The following is a 25752-nucleotide window of genomic DNA, read 5'->3' as shown; positions in this document are numbered from 1 at the left end:
TACCACCTTAGTAAAATATCAGACTGAGCTGCTAAATTTCTCTCAGCCCTAAGTCATTTTGTATTTTCTGAGCATCGTAGAGGATTGTGACTGTATACACAGGACAGAAACACCATGACCCAGGGTACTGCTGTGAATTTCTGATGCAGGGGATTTTAAGGGCTAGATCAGCAGGATGCGAGTGTTGACCCTCCAAGTGAAATAAATTCCTGAATTGATTATCCCCATCCTAAAACAGTTGTTTTGTTTGTTTGTTTGTTTTTGTTTTTGTTTTTGGGATACAGAGTCTTGCTCTGTCGCCCTGGCTGGAGTCCAGTGTTAGGATCTCGGCTCACTGTAATTGCCTCCTGGGTTCAAGCAATTCTCCTGCTTCAGCCTCCTGAGTAGCTGGGATTACAGGCAAGCACCACCATGCCCGGCTAATTTGTGTATTTGTAGTAGAAATGGGGTTTCACCATTTTGGCCAGGTTGGTCTCCAACTCCTGACCTCAGGTGATCCACCTGCCTTGGCCTCCCAAAGTGCTGGGATTACAAGTGAAAGCAACTGCACTTGACCCTAAAACAGATTCTTACTTGATTGATTTCCGAGTTCCAAGGGGAAATACAAAAGTTGAAATTGAGAGAAAGTAAAAGTCGAGTAAGGCTGCAGAAGGCTGTGATTGGTGTTGGAGAAACATTGCTAGGGCATAAAGCTGGGATAATAAAATCTGAGAAATCTCACAGTGTTTATCTACAGGTGGAAATCATATTCCACATGTGGGCAGAGTCAGGGATCCCTGTGTTTTAAAATCAGTGAGGGAATTGAATATCTGGACTTGTGTCAATTAACATACAAAACTCAGTGCTTTTGATGTTCTCATTCACAAGATATCTGTGTTCCTTCTTTGTCAGAAACCATCGTCACAGGCTTCCTAATTTGACCATGGGAAAAGAGGAGAGGCCTCTGCGTGTTTGTGTCTGTTGGTTAGGCTGTGGTGCAGGTGGTGTCACATTTCAATGAAGGTCTGGCTTTTCATCACAGGTTGGTCTGAAAATGATGTACAAGGCTGGTGTCTCACGTGTTCTTTGTCCAACCTCAGCTTTTCTTAGTGCCTGAAGTGTCTGCAAGTGGAAATCCAGAAGAAGACAGAGAGAAACTGAGTTCTTGACAATGCATTCACTAGTGAGTAGGGGATGCCTCTTTCTGCTGAAATTATACCCATATTGCTGGCAAATGGGCAGTTTTCTCCAGTTTGCATGGGTGTTTCATTTTTATTCTTTTTTTGTTTGTTTTTATGATGCAAAATCCATCCAGCCTGGGTGTTCCAAATGCAATCAGGAGAGTTTCAGGTATCTGGCCTCCAATTAAGTTTTCTCAGGACTCTAGGTTGGGTATCATGTGTCAAAGATTCCTAAATTCTCAATATAATTTCTAATATTACACTACTTTATTCCAGCCCCTATGCAGGCTATTTACAAAAAAAAGACATGAGAGGTCTCATTTATGTATTTGTTTTTCTTCTATCCATCCTATAACCTCATAGGGAAATAATTGACCCATTAACTGTACCGTCGGCTGAAATAGACTTAGGATTGTGATGAATGCAGGCAATAGAGATGCATGAAGAGCAGAAGATCACAACCCAATAATGAGGCTGATGTTCTAGCAGCTGAGTTCAATAAATCCCGTGTGATAGGCCTTGGGCAAGAGCTGCACAGTGTTGAGGAAAAAGGAGAGTTTGATAAAATATACTTATGCTTTTAAAAACTTTGCAAAAGGACAACTAAAGAAGTCATTATTATTCTTATCCCCATTCGTTTTACCTTTTGATAATTAACCTTTTTGCCTTCTGGTAACTGAAAGTAACATATAAGAAATACAATTACTTAATTACGGTGGCACACTCAGGAGAAGGAATATAATAGATATAGTACAATTTAGGGTTCTGTGGAAATGCTTTATAAGGGCTGGTTAGAAAAAAACAAAACAGTAAAGAGGCCTTTTTATCCTTGAACAAGCCAAGTGACAAGGTAAAGTTAAAAGAGAGACAGTGATAACTGATGTTTGGATTGCCCAGAGAAAGTTGAGAACAGGAGGCTTCATATCACAGGAATCATCAGACTAAGACTTCCTCAGTATAGCAGCCTCAGTGGTCTTGTCTTGTGCTGCTGGACTGTCTTTAAGCCTTGTCATGAACACCTGAATTACATAACATTAGAGTGACTCTATGTATGAATTGAATCCTCTATTCTGCGTAAAACTTGTTCAGTTCTGAAGAATGCTGGAGTCTGGTTCATTACTTTCTAACTTTTTAATGAATAAGGGACCAATGACCTGTATTTAATAAATATTTGCTAGATAGGAAACATGTTTTCTATTACTTCTTTAGATTATTCAAAGCACATAATAGGTCTTTTAACCATTTGATTGGTGAGAAACCTGTGGTTTATCTAGAGAAATAATTCATTTAATCATGGTCATGTTTAAAAAGTAGTAAATCATGGTTATTTGCCTTGTGACAAATCTGTAATTTACTTGAAATTCATGGTAAATTTGTTTTATTTATGAAGGTTCAAGTGAAAATTTTATAATCAGTTATGTACAGGTGATTAACACATTACTGAAAAATATCTGGGCTATATTATGCTACATCTCATGTGATATTTCTTCATAGTAAAGTTTAATGGATTAAGAGTGGGTATGTCTCTGTGAGTGAATCTGAAAGGCAGATACCAGCTTAGTATTGAGAATGAACTGGCTGGAACCTAAAACACTGAGTGTTCTGCATACCCAGCTCCTACCTATGTCATCTCAGCCTTCTTCCTCTGGACATTATAAGGGATTCTCTGTCTAAACTAAAATGTCTGTGATGTTTTAGAACAAAGTGACTTTTGAAGATGTAGCTATTGACTTCACCCAGGAAGAGTGGGCCATGATGGACACATCTAAGAGAAAGCTGTCCAGAGATGTAATGCTGGAAAACGTCAGTCACCTGGTGTCCCTCCGTGAGTCCCTCAACATTCACATACGTATGTAGACACACATTGACTCATTCATTCAGTAAGTGTTGGAACAGCTTCCCCATATCTCACTCTAATCTCTTCTCTGATTCTCTCACAGACCTTACCTGAAAAAAGTTCGAGCTCTCTAAATCTGTCTGAAAGAAATAACTTTATTTTATTTTATTTTATTTTGTTTTATTTAGTTTGTCACTCAATTAGAATGTAATCTTGACAAGGATTTCATGGTTTCATTGGTACTCAGTCTCTAATACTCAGAACAGACCTGGGAACTTAATGAATATTTTCAATGTATTTAATTAAATATTTTCTAAGTAACTCTTCTGCTTTAGTCGCTATGCTTAGGCTGAGACCAATTAGTGAAAACAATAGCAATATCTTTTCTGTATAGAACACCAATTATTTTTGTAAATCGAATGTTTTTTTTTGTTCTGCACGAGAATAATAATAAACATACTGTGCAGAGATTTAATTAATCTCTTTCTGAAAAGACTGTGTATTATGTATTGTGTCTTGGAACTTAGGCATGGACTCAGCATTGATAGGTCCTGACTGTTTTGAACTTCCTTTTCCTGATGGATCTTTTGTTTGGATTTATTTTCTAGTCTCATGTTGGGTCAGAAAAATCCTGGGGAGTTTTCTGTGTTCTAGGTCTTGTGGCCTGAGCTCACCTTCACTGTTTTTATTCTTCCTTGATAGCCTGCCTTACAGTTGGTGATAATGCACATTTATTGACAGTGAACTCAAAACACATGTACTGTTTCCACTAACAGGGTACCGGATAAGCAAATCCTATATAACTTTGCAGCTGGAGCAAGGAAAAGAGCTCCGGCGGGAAGGAAGAGAATTTCTCTAAGGCCAGAATCTGGGTAAGCAACAGGGTCCTGTGCTCTAATAGGAGGAGGTGCTTTGTCAATGAATAATATCAGTCAAATATTAATTAGCGGTTTTATTAAATGAGTGGTAATTTCTAAAATGTAGGTTAAGTTACTGGAGCAGAATTCCTTAGATGTTATTATCATTTTGTTCATATGTCAGATGCTACTCTTGTGTCCTCTTGCCTTTTCTTTTACTTTCGGGAAAAGGATAATTCACGTACTTGCTGGGGTTAAACCGTCACATGCTGACTCTTTTCCCGATACCCCTGTGAAGACTATCCGTCTATTTACCTGCCTGATATCTCATCTCCATTTTAACTCTTTTCACGTTTTAATTTTAAAACTCTTTTCTAATTGCTGATGCTGTACAATCTGTTTCTTTTATTGAAGAATTTTCTTCATTTGAGATATTTGCCACATCTAAGTGTCAATTTTTGAAAAAAGTAAATGGGCCTTGGGGTTTTTCAAACAATTTTATTACCATAATATCAAAGTAACAATTTATTTTTCAATTATTTCAGACAAGGAAAGTGCCCTTAAGAAAAAACACACAATATCCATGCATCCTATCAGAAAAGACGCATCCACCAGTATGACAATGGTGAGTTTTATAGCTGTGTACACCAGTCATCTAAGTTAAAGATCTGGTAATGAATTAAGTTAGTAAAGACGCACAGTCACCTGAGTGTAATTAGGCTGGCATTAAGTGCTTTCTAAGCAAAAAAAAATTTGCTAGTTTGAATTCAGAGAAAAAAGCGACCTGTGTTCTAAACTATAACATGAGATCTTTAAAATAGAACAAGTGCATTTACATTGCTCATGCTCAGACTTTGAAAGATATTGATATCATCACAATTAATGGAATAACTCTGCAGTTGGGATCTTACAAAAGAGAAAATATCTGTGTCTGCAGATCATGTGTACGCAAGGGTTAATCGAGAAAAATGATGAGACAAGTCTCAATAATTTTAAGAGATTTCTTTGCCAGAGTTAAGGACATGCACCTGGGGGACAGGTGTATACCTTTCTCCAAAGATGATTTTCTCTAAATTTAAAGGGGGAAAGGATGGGATATTGAGAAGTACACAATTTTCATGTAAAAGGTGGGAAGAAAAAAATAGTAATTCATGCATTTTTCTGGCTCAGTGAATCTGGATTTTTTACATAAGATGACATAAACAAATGAGGCAGAGGAATAATGCAGGAGAGCTGCATTTTATATAAGACAATATAGGCAAAATGGGGCAGGGAAACAATCGGATATGCATTTGTGTCTGGTGAACTGGGGATGACTGCGCCTGTAAAGACAAGCTATCAGTTTGCATTGCCATGGTGTAATTTTAACAGCTCATGAGGAATTTCCTTGTGGGCAAAATATGGGGGAGGCGTGTAGCTTTTCATCTTGTAGCCATATTATTTAGGAACCAGAACGGGGAGGCAGGTTTGTGTGACCCTGTTCTCAGCTTGATTTTTCCCTTTGGTTCAATGAGTTTGCGGTGTCAAAATTTAATTTCCTTTCACAAGTAACATTGGAAAGATTTCAACTGGGCTCTACCACTGAATGGTTGGTCTAGGATTCAAAGTTGGTGAAATGAATGTATAGATGTATGTTGGTAAATCATTAAGGGCTTTTAATCTTTGTCCCTAAAGGAGAACTCTCTCATTCTGGAGGATCCCTTTGAATGTAATGATTTGGGAGAAGATTGCACTCACAGTTCCACAATGACTCAGTGTTTGTTAACTCAGAGTGGAAAGAAACCCTATATCAGCAAACAGTGTGGAAAATCCCTCAGTAATCAGTTGTCCCCCAAACCACATAAACAAATTCATACTAAAGGTAAATTATATCAAAGTAATATATGTGAAAAGGCCTATACTAATTGCTTTCACCTTAGACGGCACAAGACGACTCACACTGGAGAGAGGCCATATGCATGTCATCTATGTGGAAAATCCTTCACTCTGTGTTCTCACCTTAGAAGACATGAGAAAACTCACATGGGAGAGAGGCTGTATAAGTGTCATCAGTGTGGGAAAGGCTTTATTCAATCCTTTAACCTTCGAAGACGTGAGAACTCACCTTGGATAAAAGCGTTATGAATGTGATAAAAGTGGGAAAGTCTTTAGTCAAAGCTCTGGCTTTAGAGGACACGCAAGAATTCACACTGAAGAGAAATCACATGCTTGTCTTCTATGTGGGAAAGCCTTTAGTCTATCTTCTGACCTTAGATGATATGACAGAACATGCACTGGAGAAAAGCCCTATGAATGCCATTTATGTGGGAAAGCCTTCAGTCAGTGTACTAATCTTAAATAACATCAGAAAATTCACCCTGGAGAGAAAATTACAAATGTCTTCAGAACATATTCTGACTTTAGATGACATGGTGTTAGGAATGACGAATGTAAGGAATATGGAAGAGACTTCAGCCGTAGTTGTAACATCTAAACATGCCAAAGGACTCATATTTTGAAGAATTACTATAATCAACATGGACGTTACTTCAGTTACCTTTATTCTTCAGTCCACATCAATAAATTCATATGGAAGAGAAATTGTACGACATGTATGTACCAAAGACCTGTTAGTGATCTGATCATAAATGACATGAGAGAGCTGAAACTGTCAACATAATAAACTAAAAGTCTTCAGCAACAGTTTTAATAACTTAAAATATGTGGGACTTTCAGGTAGAGAATCTCTAGCTCTGCGTTCAGTGTGAAAATGTTTTTAGGTGCAATTTGTTGTCAAATAACGTAAGAAAACTTTACTTGGATGAACCCTTTATTTGTATTTTCTGTGAATAAACATTCAGCCAAGCACTAGGCTTGATGTTCACAAGAAAACACAGTGATAAAATGCTGCTAAAATGGAAAATAAGAGAGGAAATCCTTTATAAGCTAAATAAGAAGGGAAAGTCTTTCCAAGGGCAATGAATTCTCTTGGAATACCAAACACTTCTTACTGGAGAAGTTATGCCTTGAAAAATCATGAGAAATCCTTTCTTCACAGAGAAACGCTTGTGGCACATGTGAGATTTCACACTGGACAAAACACGGTTAGCATCCTGAAAGGAGAAGATTCTTTAGTGGTAATTCATTTCTTAGTTGACATTAAGTTTCTCACATTGAGGAGCTATCAAACTTGAAAATCACTGTGGAGAAACCTGATAGATTTCTCATCAGAAAAGTGAGTCAAGAAGATGGACCTCTAGAAAAAACTCTTAACACATAGTTTAGCAAAATAATTCAGAAATTTGAGAAAATGTCTATTCATAAAAATGCAGCACATAAATGTATAATAGCAAAGTGACCTGGGCATAAATTGAATGCAGAATTATATAAGAAATCTCATTAAATATTTCCAAAAGATCAATACTTACAAATATTCAAAGAATACAATTGGTTGTTGAAAAAACTTAGTGTGTTGGTGAAGTCCTTCTTTCATTTATGCAGCCCTAACAAATCGATTTGTGTCTGCACTCCTTGGCTTATGGGTCGAGATTCTACCCCAACTTCTGAGTCTCCCCAGTCTTCAACGGCTCTTTCCTCACAGCTCACCTCCCTTTACTTCAATGTCCACTAAAACCACTTGTTTCCATCCAACCCTGGAACTGACACATCAGGGATCTTCAGCCCCACTTGCCAGATTTCTCAGTGTGTCATTGCATAGGTTTAGCAAGGAAACGGAGGCTGGATCAAAGACACCTAGTATATGCATTTGGGTGTCCCCAGTCCTTGCCTCTGTCTCTGAGTAGTTACCTGGGATCAGAGAATAAGGCAGCCCTGCTCTTCTATTCCTCAGAAATCTCTTGAAATTTTGTCCCTGAAGCCTCTCTAAGTGGAGGTAGCAGTTCATCTCATGACACCCCAGAGTTTACTCAGGTAAGTCCTGAGTTATTACACAGAGACAGACACAGCTGTGTTCCTGTTACTTCTGTCCAGAAGATAAAACACCAGCACGATAAAACAGCCGAACCTGTCAGCCACCATGCAAGCCTTTCCTATGTTTGATTCAATGTACTTTTCCAAAAGCAAAATGAAAGTTCTCACAGATGGGACCTCCTCTGCCTTGTCCTCAGAATTGGAAAATGTATTGTCCATCAAGGAGCCTCAGTACTGAACCTAAAACTCAAGAGAAAACGTTTCCTGAATAATAAGTGGGATGATGACTTGATATTTTGCAAAACAGGCACAATCTTAATACGATAGGCCTTACTAAGGCTAAATGGCCTTATCCATGGTTGAAATTGACAGATCATTACATTAAAAACTCTCCACAAGTGATTGATTTTACTCAGCAGCCAGGGTTTATGTCAAGTGTGAGGATAACGAGCAAGAAATTCGAGCCCTTGGCAAACTGGTTGGAGAGGCGAGGATTGTGTCCAGGTAGAGCTCACAACATTATTTATTGTTTAATCTATTTAATTAAATATGTAATTTACCCTCAAACTGTGGCTGACATTATATGTAGTCCTGAGCCACATGAAGATGTACTATTCGTGCTGTGAAATTCTACGGGATTTGACAAATGCATGGTAGATCAGATCTCCAGCATTAAAGCATAACACAGAATGCTTCTCTTATTCAAGCTCTTCTTCCCTTCACATAGAGGGAATCAATCGACTTTTGTATACTAACTTTCGAATTTGTTTCTTTATTCCCATCTTCTTTAATTAAAACACAAGATATCGTACTCAATTTCCATTTGATCTTCCAAAAAAAAAGGTACTGAATAATCCATACCTGAATTTCAGTGATTCAGACTCAGGTCCACCGCTAAGCAGTAAAAGCCAAACGTCCTGTGCTGCCACCTCATGGCCGGCAGAGGGCAATGAAACCCATCGTTCCGGCCATGCAAGGCTCATGTGAGGTCTGCTTCCCGCGGCGAGCTGGGTCTCCTGGGAGGACCTGAGTTTTCTTTACCCAGGGTGAGGGAGGCGCCGCCGCCCTGGCTTTGGGGCTGGGGCCTCCGGGGAGGTTCCGGGTGGGGGCGTAGAAGAGGCCACTCTTTTTGCAAGGCCCAAGATGGCAGGCCCTGCGCAGACCGCGCTGTTCCGCGCCCTCAGGGCGTCAGTATCCCGTTGGGGCCGGATGCCCCCACTGGGCCCGGAGCTTCCTTGGCCCTGCCCTAGCAGAGCCGCGCTGAGGCTGAGGTGGCGCGGGGGGCACGGGCTCCGCGAGGAACGGCGGCAGCGAGGGCTGGAGGACCCGGGCTCCGGGGCTCCCGGGCTCCCGGGTGTCTGGCCTGGGTGGGACTGACCCCATCCAGGGACTGGGACTCCCGGGTTCTGGTGCGCGTGGATCCTGGGCAGGCTCAGGACCAAGTCCCTCTCCTTCCACCAAGGAGCGCCCAGAGGCCGGCGAGAGCTCCAGGTTCACCTCCTCCTCCTCCAGGTGTTTACTTTTCCTTTATTTCTGTAAGGCCAGAAATTGGCGCCATCCTTCACATCGGTGAATCGGGACCCTAACATCCATTACCTCAGGTTTATTGTTATTGCCATTAACAGTGTTGGTGGCATTATCACTAAGATCATCATTGTTGTTATTGTCATCCATGATTATTAGCAGGTGTGTTCATCATTTCATCTCACTATGCATTTTTTTTTTTTTTTTTTTTGGTGATTGGTTTTGTATGACGTTGAATTGAACTTCTCTAATCTTGACTAGCGTTGTCAGATTCCTGAAGAGCATTCCGGAGGACAACTCCTGCCTTTAGTGCAGCCACAGAATTTCGTGGGCACAGGAGAGCACCTAGAATATTCCCCTTTCATTGCACAGAGGCTTTGGGAAATGGTGGCTGCCTGGCTCTGAGATGAGGTGGAAAAGACCGGACACTGGGGCAAGTGATAACACCTCCACTGGTGTTTTTATGAAGCCAAGTGCACTGTCTCCCACGTAGACTTAGAATAAAATCTGATGGCTCTAAAAGGCCATGTTTGCCCTTCCTGGACTTCCTGGGAGCCTTTAAACCTTGTGTGGTTCCTAGAGTGGCTAAGTTGCCATATCTGTGCCTCGTATGGCAGCACCAGTCTTTTCTGGGCCAACAAGGGCACTTAGAATGTTTCCAGAAGCTCAGGCATGCTGTCTCAGTTCCTCCCTTCTGTTCAATGGCAATCCACTGGGCCCCTGGCTGACATAGAACATCCTGCAAAGGGGTGGGCTTGGGTGACTTCCTGGCCAACCTTTCCAGGCAGTTATCTTTGAAAAACTTGAAGAGACTCACAGAGGCCATTCACTGGTATTTCATGACTGCAAGTGGGGTTTCTGGTTCCTTGAGTTTACTTAGAATATTTGAATGGCGCTGAATGGCCAAGAAACCCTCCCTGGTCTTGGAAGCTGCCAAAAGCTATTACTGGGACTTGGAAGAGTCTTTAAAATTTTTCCAGGTACAGCTGAGAATAGGAAACTTTTCCAGGTCCAGCCCAACCAGCTCAGGTCGAGTCCTGAAAAACTGGTGGGTATTGGGGGAGCTCATCTTATGAAAGAGCAATTGGTGGCAAAGCTGGGTCTCCAGGACAGCTGTGTGTGTATATGTCTGCAGAGCATGCCTTGTAGTCATCTTTAGTAACTGAACACCATTTGTGAATGGATAAACTATATTCCTTGCTGTACAATAATGAAGAATCCATATTAATGGTAGTAATAAAAATATTGATGAAAATTAACAGGAATGATGATCATCATCATACTAGTACTAGTGGTTATAATACTGATAATAATACTAACCCTATGGGCTTGGGACATACAAGTTTTCCCTAAGTGGATAATAGGCATAAATAGTTGGTGGTGTAGGGTTATTTCAAGTCCCAGAAAGCAAGGATGAACATCTAGAACGAGAAGAAAAGCAATCTGGAGGTTGGCATGTGCACACCTGGGGACTCCTGTGTTAACTTCTGGTGTTTCAGCCTAAGAGGGAATGCTAATATAACCCTGGTCCTGCAACACCATCCTGACCAACACCTACCAGCTTTCAGGAGGTAAGATAGCTGGCTGATGGGGCAGGGATCCAGAGAAGGTACGTGTCCAGACCCGTACATGTTGCCCAGTGGCAGAGTTCATGACAAGCAATAAACCCCAGGACAATGTCATTCCCAGCCACCTGGCTGTCATCTGCTCTTTCACGGCCCCTCTCTACTGGTACCTCTAGGCACTGGCATGTCCTCCAGAGGCTGTAGGAGGGCATCATACTCAGTACTCTGCCACCTGCAGGAGGCAAGAAAGATAGAAAGAGCTAAATACCATGGCTTCTGGATTCTTTTTGGTGGGCATGGCATATTTTGCATTTGCTTTAATAATGGTGGAACCCAGTCAGTGGTTTGCAATACAGCTCTGGATGACTCTGAACACCTGTAGAGATTTTGACAATTTCCAGGAGGTCATAAGTTCTTGGAGGACTTTTTCATGAGTTCTTTGACTGAAAAGGTGGTTCAAAGAACTACTGTACTGACTTAGAAAATGTTGCAGAGGCTGGGCGCGGTGGCTCATGCCTGTAATACCAGCACTTTGGGAGGCTGAGGCGGGCAGATCTCGAGGTCAGGAGTTTGAGACCAGCCTGAAACCCCGTCTCTACTAAAAATACAAAAATTAGGTGGGCGTGGTGGCATGCACCTGTAACCCAGCTACTCAGGAGGCTGAGGCGGGAGAATCGCTTGAACCTGGGAGTCGGAGGTTGCAGTGAGCCAAGATTGTGCCACTGGACTCCAGCCTGGGTGACAGTGTGAGACTCTATCGCAAAAAAAAAAAAAAAAAAGAAGAAGAAGAAGAAGAAAAAGAAAATGTTCCAGAGACTCTGGTGAACAGGTGGTCCCTCTCCTGCCACTCCAGGTAAAGGTTTCTTGACCACAAACCTGATTTAGCAGTATCCCTTCATCTTAGGTGGGTAACAGAAAGCCATTCACGACCTATCCAAGCATGGAGGGGGAATTTGACTTAGAAAACTTTTAGGTGGACTAGTTGGTGAAAGAAAGTGCATTCTAGGGCTCACAGGCCTACACATAGAGTTGCTAGCACATAAAGCATATGTATGAATTCTTTCTGAGCCCATGGCAAGACCAGGGTGCACTTCATCCATCTCCTATGCTGGTATGAATAGGTACTTGCCCATAGGTACTTGCCCAAAAAATAAAAGAATAACTCAGGAAGCCTATTCTTCTACAGGACACCAGAGTAGGAGTCTTGGGGTTGCTGTGGTATGTATGTTTTAAAGTTGTCTTTTAATCATCTTCAGCAAAACAGTCTTCAGAACATAAAAAAAAATATTCAACATTGCATAATAACTACCACAAATATATCCATGATAAAGAACTGTACCCACATAATAATAACATTAATAACAATCACAATGGTGATGATATAAATGTCATTTTAATGAAGAGAATAATAAAAAAGCAGATATTTAAGAGCATATTCCTGTAAGCCTGTGACATTGTTCCCATATGAGCCCTCATGTTATTGATTACAGGGAGAGGCTTGGGGCTGCATCTTGAAATATCTTCTGTGATGGCAAAGAAGAGTGGCAGTAGGGAGAATAATTCTGAGCCACATGAGGGCTTGGGCAAAAGTGAGATGCCTGTGCCACGTGGAAATACATTACAAATGGACTATGGAAAAGGGTCTGGCCAGAGTCCTGCCTGACGCAGGTCATACAAAAGCTTTCAGTAGTTCACCCCAAGAAATGGCTGGTCCAGGCTGTAGATGAGAAGCACTAGGCAGACAGATCCACACCTGCTTCCTGAGTCTCAGAAGTCTGGTGTGCATCGAACATTAAGCCCCCAAGCCTACTGAGACTTCACCTCCTGGCTGGTCTTCTACCATCTGATTCTTGAGCCCCATCACGTAAGTGCCATCTCCATACTGGAATTGCTGACAATGTCTGATGGAGGGTTTCACCCTGGGTACTCAGTACCAGCAATGGATGAAATACCAGAAGGGAGGCTCCAGGGCTTCCATAGAAGACACATTCTAAAGTTGCTTGGGTGATCAAATGGTCATCTCATAGATTTTCAGCAGAACTGCAGCATTTTGTGAATACCTGAGTGAATGCAGAAAGTATCCAGACGCATGGGCATTCTAGGAAGCTCTCTGTGTAAATCAAATACAAGGAATATGTACTTCTGGGCTCAAAAGCTAACTTAGAAAATAAAAAAAGTGAGATGCTGGCAGAAGGCAAATAACCCCACTTCAGTTCCTGAGAGAAAAATGGTTCTGTAACCTCTGAGTTTATTTAGAAAATGTTTGGAGCCTCAGGAAGACCAAGTATATCATTCCTGATGTTTCCAGGGCAGATTGGACTCCTTAGGCCTCTGGGATTATTCTAAGTCCTCTCACGTTTCCATGGGAGACTGTAACTCTACTCCTAGAGCTCACACCACCCCCAAGCAAGCTCATTGTTTTCTAAATATTCCAGGGAAGTCCATCCAAGGTATGCCTGTATTGGTGAGTTTCACCTTGGACTGGCAGGATAACTCTGAGAATGATACATCCTGACTTCACTTGATAAAGGTAGGGGAGCCAAGAAGTCCAGATTTGGAGAGCACTTGAAACACCAGATGGCAGAAGGACAGTAAGGAGGTGAAGTCAGCTATGGAGTTGGAGCTTCATGTTTACTGCATGTAGGATTCTGAGTTCCAGAACTGATGGGCTGGTGGGGATCAGATACATGTCTTCTTTGCAGGGAGCCAAGCCAAACCAGCCATCTGGTTGCACTACTGAAAGCTTTTGTGTGCCCAGTGGTAGGCAAGACACAAGCCAAACTCTCTTCACCTCTGGCTGGTAGTCCTTGACTAGAAAGGTTTGCACACAAGTGGTCCTATTAGCCCATGCTCTCCTGTGGCTTGCTTTCCTTTCACCTCCTGTTTCTCATGTTTGCCGTCATGGAACACATTTCATAGTGAAATTCTTTGACTCTGACTCCAGATTAAACAAGGAGGACCCAATTTGTGAACTTTTCATATATTTAGGAGAATCTCCACATTGATTTTTGTATCCTTATGTTCATATTGTCACCAGTATTAAAATTCTTACTATTTAGGTCATTGCGTTCATTATCATAATTATTAATTATTTTTCATTTATCATTTATTTTTATTGGTTAATTTTTGTGGCAGCTGTTACATAACAATCACTAGAGTTTCTCTATTCATGAAAGATGTCCACGTTAATGGAGGGAACTAGGAGTGTTACTTTACAGGTATGTAAATACAGATAATCTTGGCTGAACTGTGGCTATATTGTCTGGTGTCCCTTTGAAGGTGAAGCCTCTTGTGTTATTCTAAGTGACTTCTGGAGACAGAAACTGTCTCATAATTGCAGGGACGACTTGAGAAGGCATCCTGAGCCTATGCAGAAATGCAGAAACACTTCCATGATCTACGAAACCTATGTGAAGGCCTGAAATCCAAAGCAAAGCTGTCCAACAAAAAGTTTTCCTAGTAACACTAGAGGTCCATCAGTCACTCCTTCTGGTCTGGAAATGCCAGAAATGTCCTCCATGGTCCTTTTGAGAGTCCAGATCTTTTCAAAATCACCTCAGGAGCCACGGAACCACTCCATCTTACCTCAAATTGCAGAATGACTCTTTTTTTGACCAGAGTCTCAAAAATATATTCATTGATAGTTTTGATTCCTGGGAGCCACCATTGCTTGCAAAAGATGTGCCAGAGACTAGACATTTTCTGTCTCCTCACTTGTCTGGGGAAGACTGAAGACTGAAGTTTTTCTGAAACACAGAAATGGGAATCTGACCCTCTGAGCAGCCTCAGGATTTTCTAAGTCTTCCAAGCTGTGTGGAAGTTCTGGTGAGGACTCATTGTACCCCCTGATGGTCTGGAATCACATAGGATGATACGTTTAAACAACTCTAGGTGGAGATACATTTTCTGAGATATTCCAAGGAGGAGGGACACAACTGGACCAGATGTTAAAAGGGCAGCTGAGCATTAAGTGCCTATGTAGTGTTTGCAGCTTAATGTCCCATGCAGAAGGGGACTCTGGGCTCTTGAGTTAGAATTCAGTGTAATTCTGGGGTCCTGCTTTTCTTCCAGGAAATCCCACTTCCATCTGGATGTCTGGATGAACTACTGAAAGCCACTGAGTGTCCTGCAGCAGGTGAACTGTGGCCAGAGCCCAAGGATGAAGGGGGCTCCCTCTGTCTGTGACTGTGAAGAGGAAGCCTGAGGTATAGCAGACCCAGGCCCCAGAAGGATGGAAAAAATGAGGTAGGGAGTGAGGGGACCTCAGGAGAAGACTGAGGTCTGCAGAATCCCAGAGTCAAGGAGACAGTGCGGTGTCCTGGTGGTGTCCTTGATGTTCCAAGAGGGGCGATAATCCATCTCCTGAGTAAAAGCTTCATATGGGGTGAGGAGGGGATAATTAAACAGACAGGAAGCAGGGAAGGCCAAGACAGCGACCAGCCTTAGAGCAATTTTAACCAGAAATGGACACAGACCCTGGACCCCGTCGCGGGGTTGCAGGCCAAGGACTGTCTCTAGGCAATGCATAGCTCCCTTGTCAGGTTAGTGGGAGTAGGGATTGTGACGTCTCAGGTCTGGAGATTCTGTTCTCCCTCTCCCTATATAATTTTCTTTATTTCACACTTGATATGATTTTTTTTTATTATACTTTGTGTTCTAGGGTACATGTGCACAATGTGTAGGTTTGTTACATATGTATACATGTGCCATGTTGGTGTGCTGCACCCATTAACTCGTCATTTACATTAGGCATATCTCCTAATGCTATCCCTTCCCCCTCCCCCCACCCTACATCAGGCCCCAGTGTGTGATGTTCCCCTTACTGTGTCCAAGTGATCTCATTGTTCAGTTACCACCTATGAGTGAGAACATGCGGTGTTTGGTTTCCTGTTCTTGTGATAGTTTGCTGAGAATGATAGTTTCCAGCTGCATCCATGTCCCTACAAAGGACGCAAACTCATCCTTTTTTATGGCTGCATAGTATTCCATGGTGTATATGTGCCACATTTTCTTAATCCAGTCTGTCACTGATGGACATTTGGGTTGGTTCCAAGTCTTTGCTATTGTGAATACTGCTGCAGTAAACATACATGTGCATGTGTCTTTATAGCAGCATGATTTATAATCCTTTGGGGATATACCCAGTAATAGGATGGCTGGGTCAAATGGTGTTTCTAGTTCTATATCCTTGAGGAATCGCCACACTGTCTTCCACAGTGGTTGAACTAGTTTACAGTCCCACCAACAGTGTAAAAGTGTTCCTATTTCTCCACATCCTCTCAAGCACCTGTTGTTTCCTGACTTTTTAATGATTGCCATTCTAACTGGTGTGAGATGGTATCTTGTTGTGGTTTTGATTTGCATTTCTCTGATGGCTAGTGATGATGAGCATTTTTTCACATGTCTGTTGGCTGCATAAATGTCTTCTTTTGTGAAGTGTCTGTTCTTATCCTTTGCCCACTTTTGGATGGGGTTGTTTGTTTTTTTCTTGTAAATTTGTTTGAGTTCTTTGTAGGTTCTGGATATTAGCCCTTTGTCAGATGAGTAGATTGCAAAAATTTTCTCCCATTCTGTAGGTTGCCTGTTCACTCTGATGGTAGTTTCTTTTGCTGTGCAGAAGCTCTTTAATTTAATTAGATCCCATTTGTCTATTTTGGCTTTTGTTGCCATTGCTTTTGTTGTTGTAGACATGAAGTCCTTGCCCATGCCTATGTCCTGAATGGTATTGCCTAGGTTTTCTTCTAGGGTTTTTATGGTTTTAGGTTTAACATTTAAGTCTCTAATCCATCTTGAATTAATTTTTGTGTAAGGAGTAAGGAAGGGATCCAGTTTCAGCTTTTTATTTATGGCTAGTCGATTTTCCCAGAAGCATTTATTAAATAGAGAATCCTTTCCCCATTTCTTATTTTTGTCAGGTTTGTCAAAGATCAGATGGTTGTAGATGTGTAGTATTATTTCTGAGGGCTCTGTTCTTTTCCATTGGTCTATAGCTCTGTTTTGGTACCAGTACCATGCTGTTTTGGTTACTGTAGCCTTACTGTATAGTTTGAAGTCAGGTAGCATGATGCCTCCAGCTTTGTTCTTTTGACTTAGGATTGTCTTGACAATGTGGGCTCTTTTTTGGTTCCATATGAACTTTAAAGTAGTTTTTTTTCCAATTCTGTAAAGAAAGTCATTGGTAGCTTAATGCGGATGGCATTGAATCTATAAATTACCTTGTGCAGTATGGCAATTTTCACAATATTGATTCTTCCTGTTCATGAGCATGGAATGTTCTTCCAGTTGTTTGTGTCCTCTTTTATTTCATTGAGCAGTGGTTTGTCGTTCTCTTTGAAGAGGTCCTTCACATCTGTTGTAAGTTGGATTCCTAGGTATTTTATTCTCTTTGAAGCAATTGTGAATGGGAGTTCATTCATGATTTGGCTCTCTGTTTGTCTGTTATTGGTGTATAAGAATGTGTGTGATTTTTGCACATTAATTTTGTATCCTGATACTTTACTAAAGTTGCGTATTAGTTTGAGGAGATTTTGGGCTGAGACGATGGGGTTTTCTAAATAGACAAGCATGTTATCTGCAAAGAGGGACAATTTGACTTCCTCTTTTCCTAATTGAATACCCTTTATTTCTTTCTCTTGCCTGATTGCCATGGCCAGAACCTCCAACACTATGTTGAATAGGAGTGGTGAGAGAGGGCATCCCTGTCTTGTTCCAGTTTTTAAGGGGAATGCTTCCAGTTTTTGCCCTTTCAGTATGATACTGGCTGTGGGTTTGTCATGAATAGCTCTTATTATTTTGAGATATGTTCCATCAATACTGAATTTATTGAGAGTTTTTAGCATGAAGGGTTGTTGAATTTTGTCAAAGGCCTTTTCTGCATCTATTGAGATAATCATGTGGTTTTTGTCTTTGGTTCTGTTTATATGCTGGATTACATTTATTGATTTGAGTATGTTGAACCAGCCTTGGATCCCAGGGATGAAGCCCACTTGATCATAGTGTATAAGCTTTTTGATGTGCTTCTGGATTCGGTTAGCCAGTATTTTATTGAGGATTTTTGTGTCAATGTTCATCAGGGATATTGGTCTAAAATTCTCTTGTTTGGTGTGTCTCTGCCAGGCTTTGGTATCAGGATGATGTGGACCTCATAAAATGAGTTAGAGAGGATTCCTTCTTTTTCTATTGATCGGAATAGTTTCAGAAGGAATAGTACCAGCTCCTCTTTGTACCTCTGATAGAATTCAGCTGTGAATCTGTCTGGTCCTGGACTTTTTTTGGTTAGTAGTCTATTAATTATTGCCTCAGTTTCAGACTCTGCTATTGGTCTCTTCAGGGATTCAACTTCTTCCTGGTTTAGTCTTGGGAGAGTGTATGTGTCCAGGAATTTATCCATTTCTTATAAGTTTCCTAGTTTATTTGCAAAGAGGTTTTTATAGTATTCTCTGATGGTAGTTTATATTTCTGTGGGGTCAGTGGTGATATCCCCTTTATCATTTTTTATTGCATCTATTTGATTCTTCTCTCTTTTCTTCTTTATTAGTCTTGCTAGTGGTCTATCAATTTTGTTGATCTTTTCAAAAAACCAGCTTCTGGATTCATTGATTTTTTCGAAGGGTTTTTTGTGTCTCTGTCTCCTTCAGTTCTGTTCTGATCTTAGTTATTTCTTGCCTTCTGCTGGCTTTTGAATGTGTTTGCTCTTGCTTCTCTAGTTCTTTTAATTGTGATGTTAAGGTGTCAATTTTAGATCTTTCCTGCTTTCTCTTGTGAGAACTTAGTGCTATAAATTTCCCTTTACACACTGCTTTAAATGTGTCCCAGATATTCTGGTATGTTGTATCTTTGTTCTCATTGGTTTCAAGGAACATCTTTATTTCTGCCTTCATTTCGTTATGTACCCAGTAGTCATTCAAGAGCAAGTTGTTCAGTTTCCATGTAGTTGAGTGGTTTTGATTGAGTTTCTTAATCCTGAGTTCTTGTTTGATTGCACTGTGGTCTGAGAGACAGTTTGTTATAATTTCTGTTCTTTTACACTTGCTGAGGGGTGCTTTGCTTCGAACTATGTGGTCAATTTTGCAATAAGTACAATGTGGTGCTGAGAAGAATGTGTATTCTGTTGATTAGGATAGTTAACTCTTCTTGTTGATTTGATCCCTTTATCATTATTTAATGACCTTCTTTGTCTCTTTTGATCTTTGTGGTTTAATGTCTGTTTTATCAGAGACTAAGATTGCAACCCCTGCCATTTTTTTTTTCCATTTGCTTGGTAGATCTTCCTCCATTCCTTTATTTTGAGCCTATGTGTGTCTCTGCACGTGAGATGGGTCTCCTGAATACAGCAAACTGATGGGTCTTGACTCTTTATCCAATTTGCCAGTCTGTGTCTTTTAATTGGAGCATTTAATCCATTTACATTTAAGGTTAATATTGTTATGTGTGAACTTGATCCTGTCATTATGATGTTAGCTGTTTTTGCAATGGCTAGTACTGATTGTTTCTTTTCATGTTTAGTACTTCCTTAAGGAACTCTTGTAGGGCAGGCCTGGTGGTGACAGTCTCTCAGCATTTGCTTGTCTGTAAAGGATTTTATTTCTCCTTCACTTATGAAACTTAGTTGGCTGGATATGAAACTCTGGTTTGAAAATTCTTTTAGAATGTTGAATATTGGCCCCCACTCTCTTCTGGCTTGTAGAGTTTCTGCCAAGAGATCTGCTGTTAGTCTGATGGGCTTCCCTTTGTGGGTAACGCAACCTTTCTCTCTGGCTGCCCTTAACATTTTTTCCTTCATTTCAACTTTGGTGAATCTGATAATTATGTGTTTTGGAGTTGCTCTTCTTGAGGAGTATCTTTGTGGAGTCCTCTGTATTTCCCAAATTTAAATGTTGGCCTGCCTTGCTAGATTGGGGAAGTTCTCCTGGATGATATCCTGCAGAGTGTTTTCCAACTTGGTTCCATTCTCCCCATCACTTTCAGGTACACCAATCAGATGTAGATTTGGTATTTTCACATAATCCCATATTTCTTGGAGGCTTTGTTCGTTTCTTTTTACTCTTTCTTCTCTAAATTTCTCTTTTCACTTCATTTGATTCATTTGATCTTCAATCTCTGATACTCTTTCTTCCAATTGATCGAGTCGGTTACTGAAGCTTGTGCATTTGTCATGTAGTTCTTGTGTCATGGTTTTCATCTCTATCAGGTCGTTTATGGACTTCTCTGCATTGGTTATTCTAGTTATCCATTCATCAAATCTTTTTTCAAGGTTTTTAGTTTCTTTGTGCTGGGTTCGTAGTTCCTTCTTTAGTTCTGAGAAGTTTGATCAACTGAAGACTTCCTCTCTCAACTTGTCAAAGTCATTCTCCGTCCAGCTTTGTTCTGTTGCTGGCAAGGAGCTGTGTTCCTTTGGAGGGGGAGAGGTGCTCTAATTTTTTGAATTTTGAGCTTTTCTGCACTGCTTTTTCCCCCTCTTTGTGGTTTTATCTACCTTTGGTCTTTGATGATGGTGATGTATGGATGAGGTTTTGGTGTGGATGTCCTTTCTGTTTGTTAGTTTTCCTTCTAACAGCCAGGACCCTCAGCTTCAGGTCTGTTGGACTTTGCTTGAGGTCCACTCCAGTTAGGCTACTCCCAGTTAGGCTCTCCAGTTAGTCTACTCGGGGGTCAGGGACCCACTTGAGCAGGCAGTCTGTCAGTTCTCAGATCCCAACCTCCATGCTGGGAGAATCACTACTCTCTTCAAAGCTGTCAGACAGGGACATTTACATCTGCACAGGTTTGTGCTGCTTTTTGTTTAGCTATGCCCTGTCCCCAGAGGTGGAGTCTACAGAGGCAGGCAGGCCTCCTTGAGCTGCAGTGGGCTCCACCCAGTTCGTGATTCCTGGCTTCTTTGTTTACCTACTTAAGCCTCAGCAATGGTGGGCGCCCCTCCCCCAGCCTTGCTGCCGCCTTGCAGTTAGATCTCAGACTGCTGTGCTAGCAATGAGAGAGGCTCTGTGGGCTTGGGACCCTCCGAGCCAGGTGTGGGATATAATCTCCTCATGTGCCGTTTGCTAAGACCCTTGGTAAAGCACAGTATTGTGTGGGAGTGACCCAATTTTCCAGGTGTTGTGTGTCACTGTTTCCCTTGGCTAGGAAAAGGAATTCCCTTCCCCCTTGCGCTTCCTAGGTGAGGCGATGCCTTGCCCTGCTTTGGCTCTCACTCGTTGGGCTGCACCCACTGTCCTGCACCAACTGTCCAACATGTCTCAGTGAGACGAACCCGATACCTCAGTTGGAAATGCAGAAATCACCCATCTTCTGTGTTGCTCACGCTGGCAGCTGGAGGCTGGAGCTGTTCCTATTTGGCCATCATGGCACCAACCTCACTGGATATGATTTCTAAATTTAAATACTTTTGAGACAAATGTGAATTGTGAAGGGATTTTAAAATGTCAGTGAAATATTGATTTAAAAATGAAAATATATATCAACTTTATTTCTCAGTATAATCTCTACTGAAGTCAAGACACTGCATTAAGGGATGATCCCAACCATTCAGTCCATTGCTAAAGAACTGAGGGTCATGGGAATTTAATCATGTCAATGCAGTCTTCTACTATTAACTAAGGAAAAATGGGTGCCCTTTAGAGTTATTTTAAGATTAGGAAAAATAAGTTCAGAAGAAACCAAATCAGGACTGTAATGTTGAAGCCTAATAATTTCCCATGAAAACTCTTGCAAAATTACTGGTGTTTGACAAGAGGAAGGAACAGAAGTGTTGTTGTGGTGCAGAGGGACTCTCTAGTGAAGCTTTACAGGGCACTTTTCTGCAAAAGTATTTGCTAATTTTCTCTAAGAACTCTCCTACTAAGAAGATATGGTGCTTTGATCCTACAGAATGTCAACAAGCAAAATGCCTTGAACAGCCCCAAAACCTCTATGGCTTTTGCTTTTGAGAAGTTTGCTTTTGCTTTGACTGGACCACTTCTACCTCTTGGTAACCATTGCTTTAATTGTGCTTTGCCTTCAGGATCCTATTGATAAAGTCAGTTTCACTCCCTATTATAATTCTTCAAAATAATACTTCAGGAACTTGATTCTGCTTGTTCAAAATAGTCACTAATAGCTCTGCTTTTGTCCTTAGCTGATCTAGGCACAAGAGTATTCGGGACTCATCAAATATAAAGTTTCTCAACTTTCACGTTATAGTCAGTATTGTGTAAGCTGAACCAATTGAGATGTCTGTGGTGTTGGCTCTAATATCTCTTGTTAATAGTCAGACCTCCTCAATTAGGGCATAGAAACAATTTTTTTTCTCTCAAAAATTGGAATGGATGCCCCTCCTCTGTGGGCTTCATCTTCAACATTGTCTTATCTCTTCTTAGAATCAGGTATCCGTTTGTAAACGACTGATCCTTCAGGTCATTTTTCCCATAGACTTTTCATAAAGAATAATTTATTTCACCGTTTTTTGTACCCCAGCTTCACCATAAATTTGATGTTTGTTCTTGTTTCAGGTTTGGCAGAATTCAATTTGGCAGAATTCATGTGGCTCTTTTCAGACTGATGTTTTAAATCCTGTTCAGATATGTTAAAACAGGGCCGGGCATGGTGGCTCACGCCTGTAATCCCTGCACTTTGGGAGGTTGGGCAACATGGCAAAACCCTGCCTCGACAGAAAATACAAAAATTAGCCTCTACAAAAAATACAAAAATTAACCAGACAAGGTCCCAGCTACTTGAAAGGCTGAGGCAGGAGAAGCAGAGCATGGGAAGCAGAGGTTACTTTGAGCCAAGATTGCTCCACTGCACTGCAACCTCGGTGAGGGGAGTGAAACCCTGTCTCAAAAAGAGAAAAAAGTTAAAATAAACTAGTATATGTGTGTTTTGATGCAAAAGCTAAAAGTTCATGCATAGTTTTTTCATAATTGTTATTTTGCATGAACTTATTGAAGCCCCCTATTGTTTGCCATAATTTTCTCATCTTATTAATTTCTATATACATACAGAATTTCCGATTTGTGTAAACCTTTCTTCCCAGTTACTGAACAATTATTTTAAATTCGAAAAGTATGAGCTATTTTAATCTATATTTTTGTTTTCTATTTCTGAATATTTTAGAGAAAATATGGATAATGAGACTTGTAAAATGGAGATGTTTGGAAGTTTCTGTTACCAATGACAAATGAATTTTTAAATAATTTCAGGAAAATTTAGGTGAATGTCTGTACTTTCATATGAACATTCATAGTAAAACAGATTTTTGAATTTCTACCCTTGATAAACTTTAATGTAAAATATGTGAATAAATGTGTACTTCTCCATTTCTCATGAACATGCTCAAGTTTATGCTGTCTGGATTTTCTCAGGAGGAATTCTGTATATGCTGCTGAAGTGTCTCAAAGATTATGTCCCAAAGAGAGTGCCCTACTGTTTTTCCAATATTAATTTCTAAGTTTTACCAAGTTACAAGGTTTTTTTCCATAAAATATAAAACATTTTGCCTCCAGCAGAAATACATTTTGGAAGATAACTTTCCTGTGGGTAAGGGGTATAAAGGAAGCTTGGATTTGTTCTGAGAAAGGGAGAGGGTACTTCTGCCCATTGCCATGCACATCTGATTTTAGGGCTGAATGCCTTTCTGAGCTTGGCTCACTCCTTTCAAACTTGCTGGTAAATGGACACCAATTAAAGAGAAATAATTGTACACCATTTGGGATCAAGGAATCCAGATATCTGAACCATTGTTTATTATTTGCCCCTCCCACCCTCTCACCCTTCCAGATATCTAGTGTCTGTCATTCCACTTCTATGTCCAGGTGTACAATTATTTAACTCACACTTACAAATGAGAACTTCATGTGTTCATTTGTACAGATTCTCTTCCACCTAGCTACCTCTGAGACTGCAAGAACAATCACTCCTCCCCCTCCTCCTTCTCAGCCTACTCAAACAGAAGACCAGGAGCATTATCTATCTATCTATCTATCTATCTATCTATCTATCTATCTATCTATCTATCTGCACACACACACATGTACACATATATATACACACACATATATACACACAAATATATATACACACATATGTGTACATACATACACACACTCATAAAGAATTTGCATTTTAAAGAATGGTAGAACCATAGTTGTTCAAAAATCAACTATATAATTCTATATATGATAAATGTCTACTAGAAAGTTCACGTTGAAAATTGCAAACAGGACTTAGAAAAAATAAAGTTTTTAAAAATTTTATTTTATTTCATTTTAAGTTCCAGGATACATGTGCAGGACGTGCAGGTTTGTTACATAGGTAAGTGTGTGCATGGTGGTTTGCTGTACCTATCAACCCGTAACCTAGGTATTCAGCCCCACATGCATTAGCTATTTATTCTGATGCACTCCCTCCTCACTCACCCTCAGACAGGCTCCAGTGTATGTTGTTCCCCTCCCTGTGTCTATGTCTTCTCATTGTTCATCTGCCACTTATAAGTGAGAACGTGTGTATTTGGTTTTCTGTTCCTGCGTTAGTTTGCTGAGAATAATGGCTTCCAGCTTCATCCATGTCCTTGCAAAGGACATGATCTCATTCCTTTTTATGGCTGCATAGTATTCCATGGTGTGTATGTATCAGATTTTCTGTATCCAGTCTGTCACTGATGGGTATTTGGGTTGATTCCATGTCTTTGCTATTGTGAATAGTGTGGCAATGAACATATGCATGCAAGTATCTTTATAATACAAGAATTTATATTCCTTTTGGTATATACCCAGTAATGGCATTGCTGGGTCAAATGGTATTTCTGATTCTAGGTCTTTGAAAAATCACCACACTGTCTTCCACAGTGATTGAATTTACATTCGCTCCAACAGTGTAAAAATGTTCCTGTTTCCCCACAGTCTCACCAGCATCTGTTGTTTCTTGACTTTTTAATAACCACCATTCTGACTGGCATGAGATGGCATCTCACTGTGGTTTTGATTTGTATTTCTCTAATGATCAGTAACGTTGGGCTTTTTTTTTTATATGTTTGTTGGCTGCATAAGTGTCTGTTCATATCCTTTGCCCACTTTTAAAAATATTTTTATTTTCACTTTTTAAGACAGAGTCTTGCTGTGTCACCCAGGGTGGAGTTCAGTGGCACAATCTCGGGTCACTGCAACCTCTACCTCCCAGATTCAGGTGATTCTTCTGTCTCAGCCTCCTGAGTAGTTGGAATTACAGGCACCTGCCACCACATCTGGCTAATTTATTGTATTTTGAGTAGAGACTGAGTTTCACCAGGTTGGCCAGGCTGATCTTGAACTCCTGGCCTCAAGTTATCTGCCCACCTCACCTTCCCAAACTTCTGGGATTACAGGCATGAGCTACTGCACCCAGTTTTTGCCCACTTTTATATGGGGTTGGATTTTTATAGTTTTGAGTTTTACATTTAAATCTTTAATCCATTTTCAGTTCATTTTTGTATAAGGTATAAGGAAGGGGTCCAGTTTCAGTTTTCTGCATATGTCTAGCCAGTTTTTCCAGCACCATTCATTATTAAAAAGGGAATCCTTTCCCCATTGTTTGTTTTCCTCCAAAATAAAATGGTTGTAGACATGCAGTCTTATTTCTGATATCTCTATTCCATTCCATTGGTCTATGTGTCTGTTTTGTACCACTACCATGCTGTTTGGGTTACTGTAGCCTTGTAATATGGTTTGAAGTCAGATAGCATGATGCCTCCAGCTTTGTTACTTTTGCTTAGGATTGTCCTGGGTATATGGGCTCTTTTTTCATTTCATATGAATTCTGAAGTAGTTTTTTCTAATTTTGTAAAGAATGTCCATGGTAGTTTATGGGAATAGCATGGAATCTATGAATTACTTTGGGAAGTATGGCAATTTTCATGATATTGATTCTTCTTACCCATGAGCATGGAATGT

General features: G+C 40.6%; 1 long non-coding RNA gene and 1 pseudogene across 2 annotated transcripts in view; both read left to right on the top strand.

The window, feature by feature from the left end:
- The first annotated feature begins 1150 nt into the window (after nt 1-1150).
- Nucleotides 1151-6132, top strand: LOC139361053 (zinc finger protein 705A-like; annotated as a pseudogene).
- Nucleotides 6133-8730: 2598 nt separating this feature from the next.
- The window catches only part of LOC139361058 (uncharacterized), a 65299-nt gene continuing 48277 nt past the window's right edge, over nt 8731-25752 (top strand). For both annotated transcript variants that reach the window (XR_011618625.1, XR_011618626.1), the window contains exons 1-2: nt 8731-8809; nt 14924-15097. This is a non-coding gene — a long non-coding RNA (uncharacterized lncRNA). The remainder of the gene's footprint in view (nt 8810-14923; nt 15098-25752) is intronic.

Source organism: Macaca nemestrina, assembly GCF_043159975.1.
Source record: "Macaca nemestrina isolate mMacNem1 chromosome 4 unlocalized genomic scaffold, mMacNem.hap1 SUPER_4_unloc_5, whole genome shotgun sequence".
Taxonomy (NCBI): Eukaryota; Metazoa; Chordata; class Mammalia; order Primates; family Cercopithecidae; genus Macaca; species Macaca nemestrina.
Note: the sequence above shows the minus strand (reverse complement) of the source record. Positions and strands in the feature narration are given on the sequence as shown.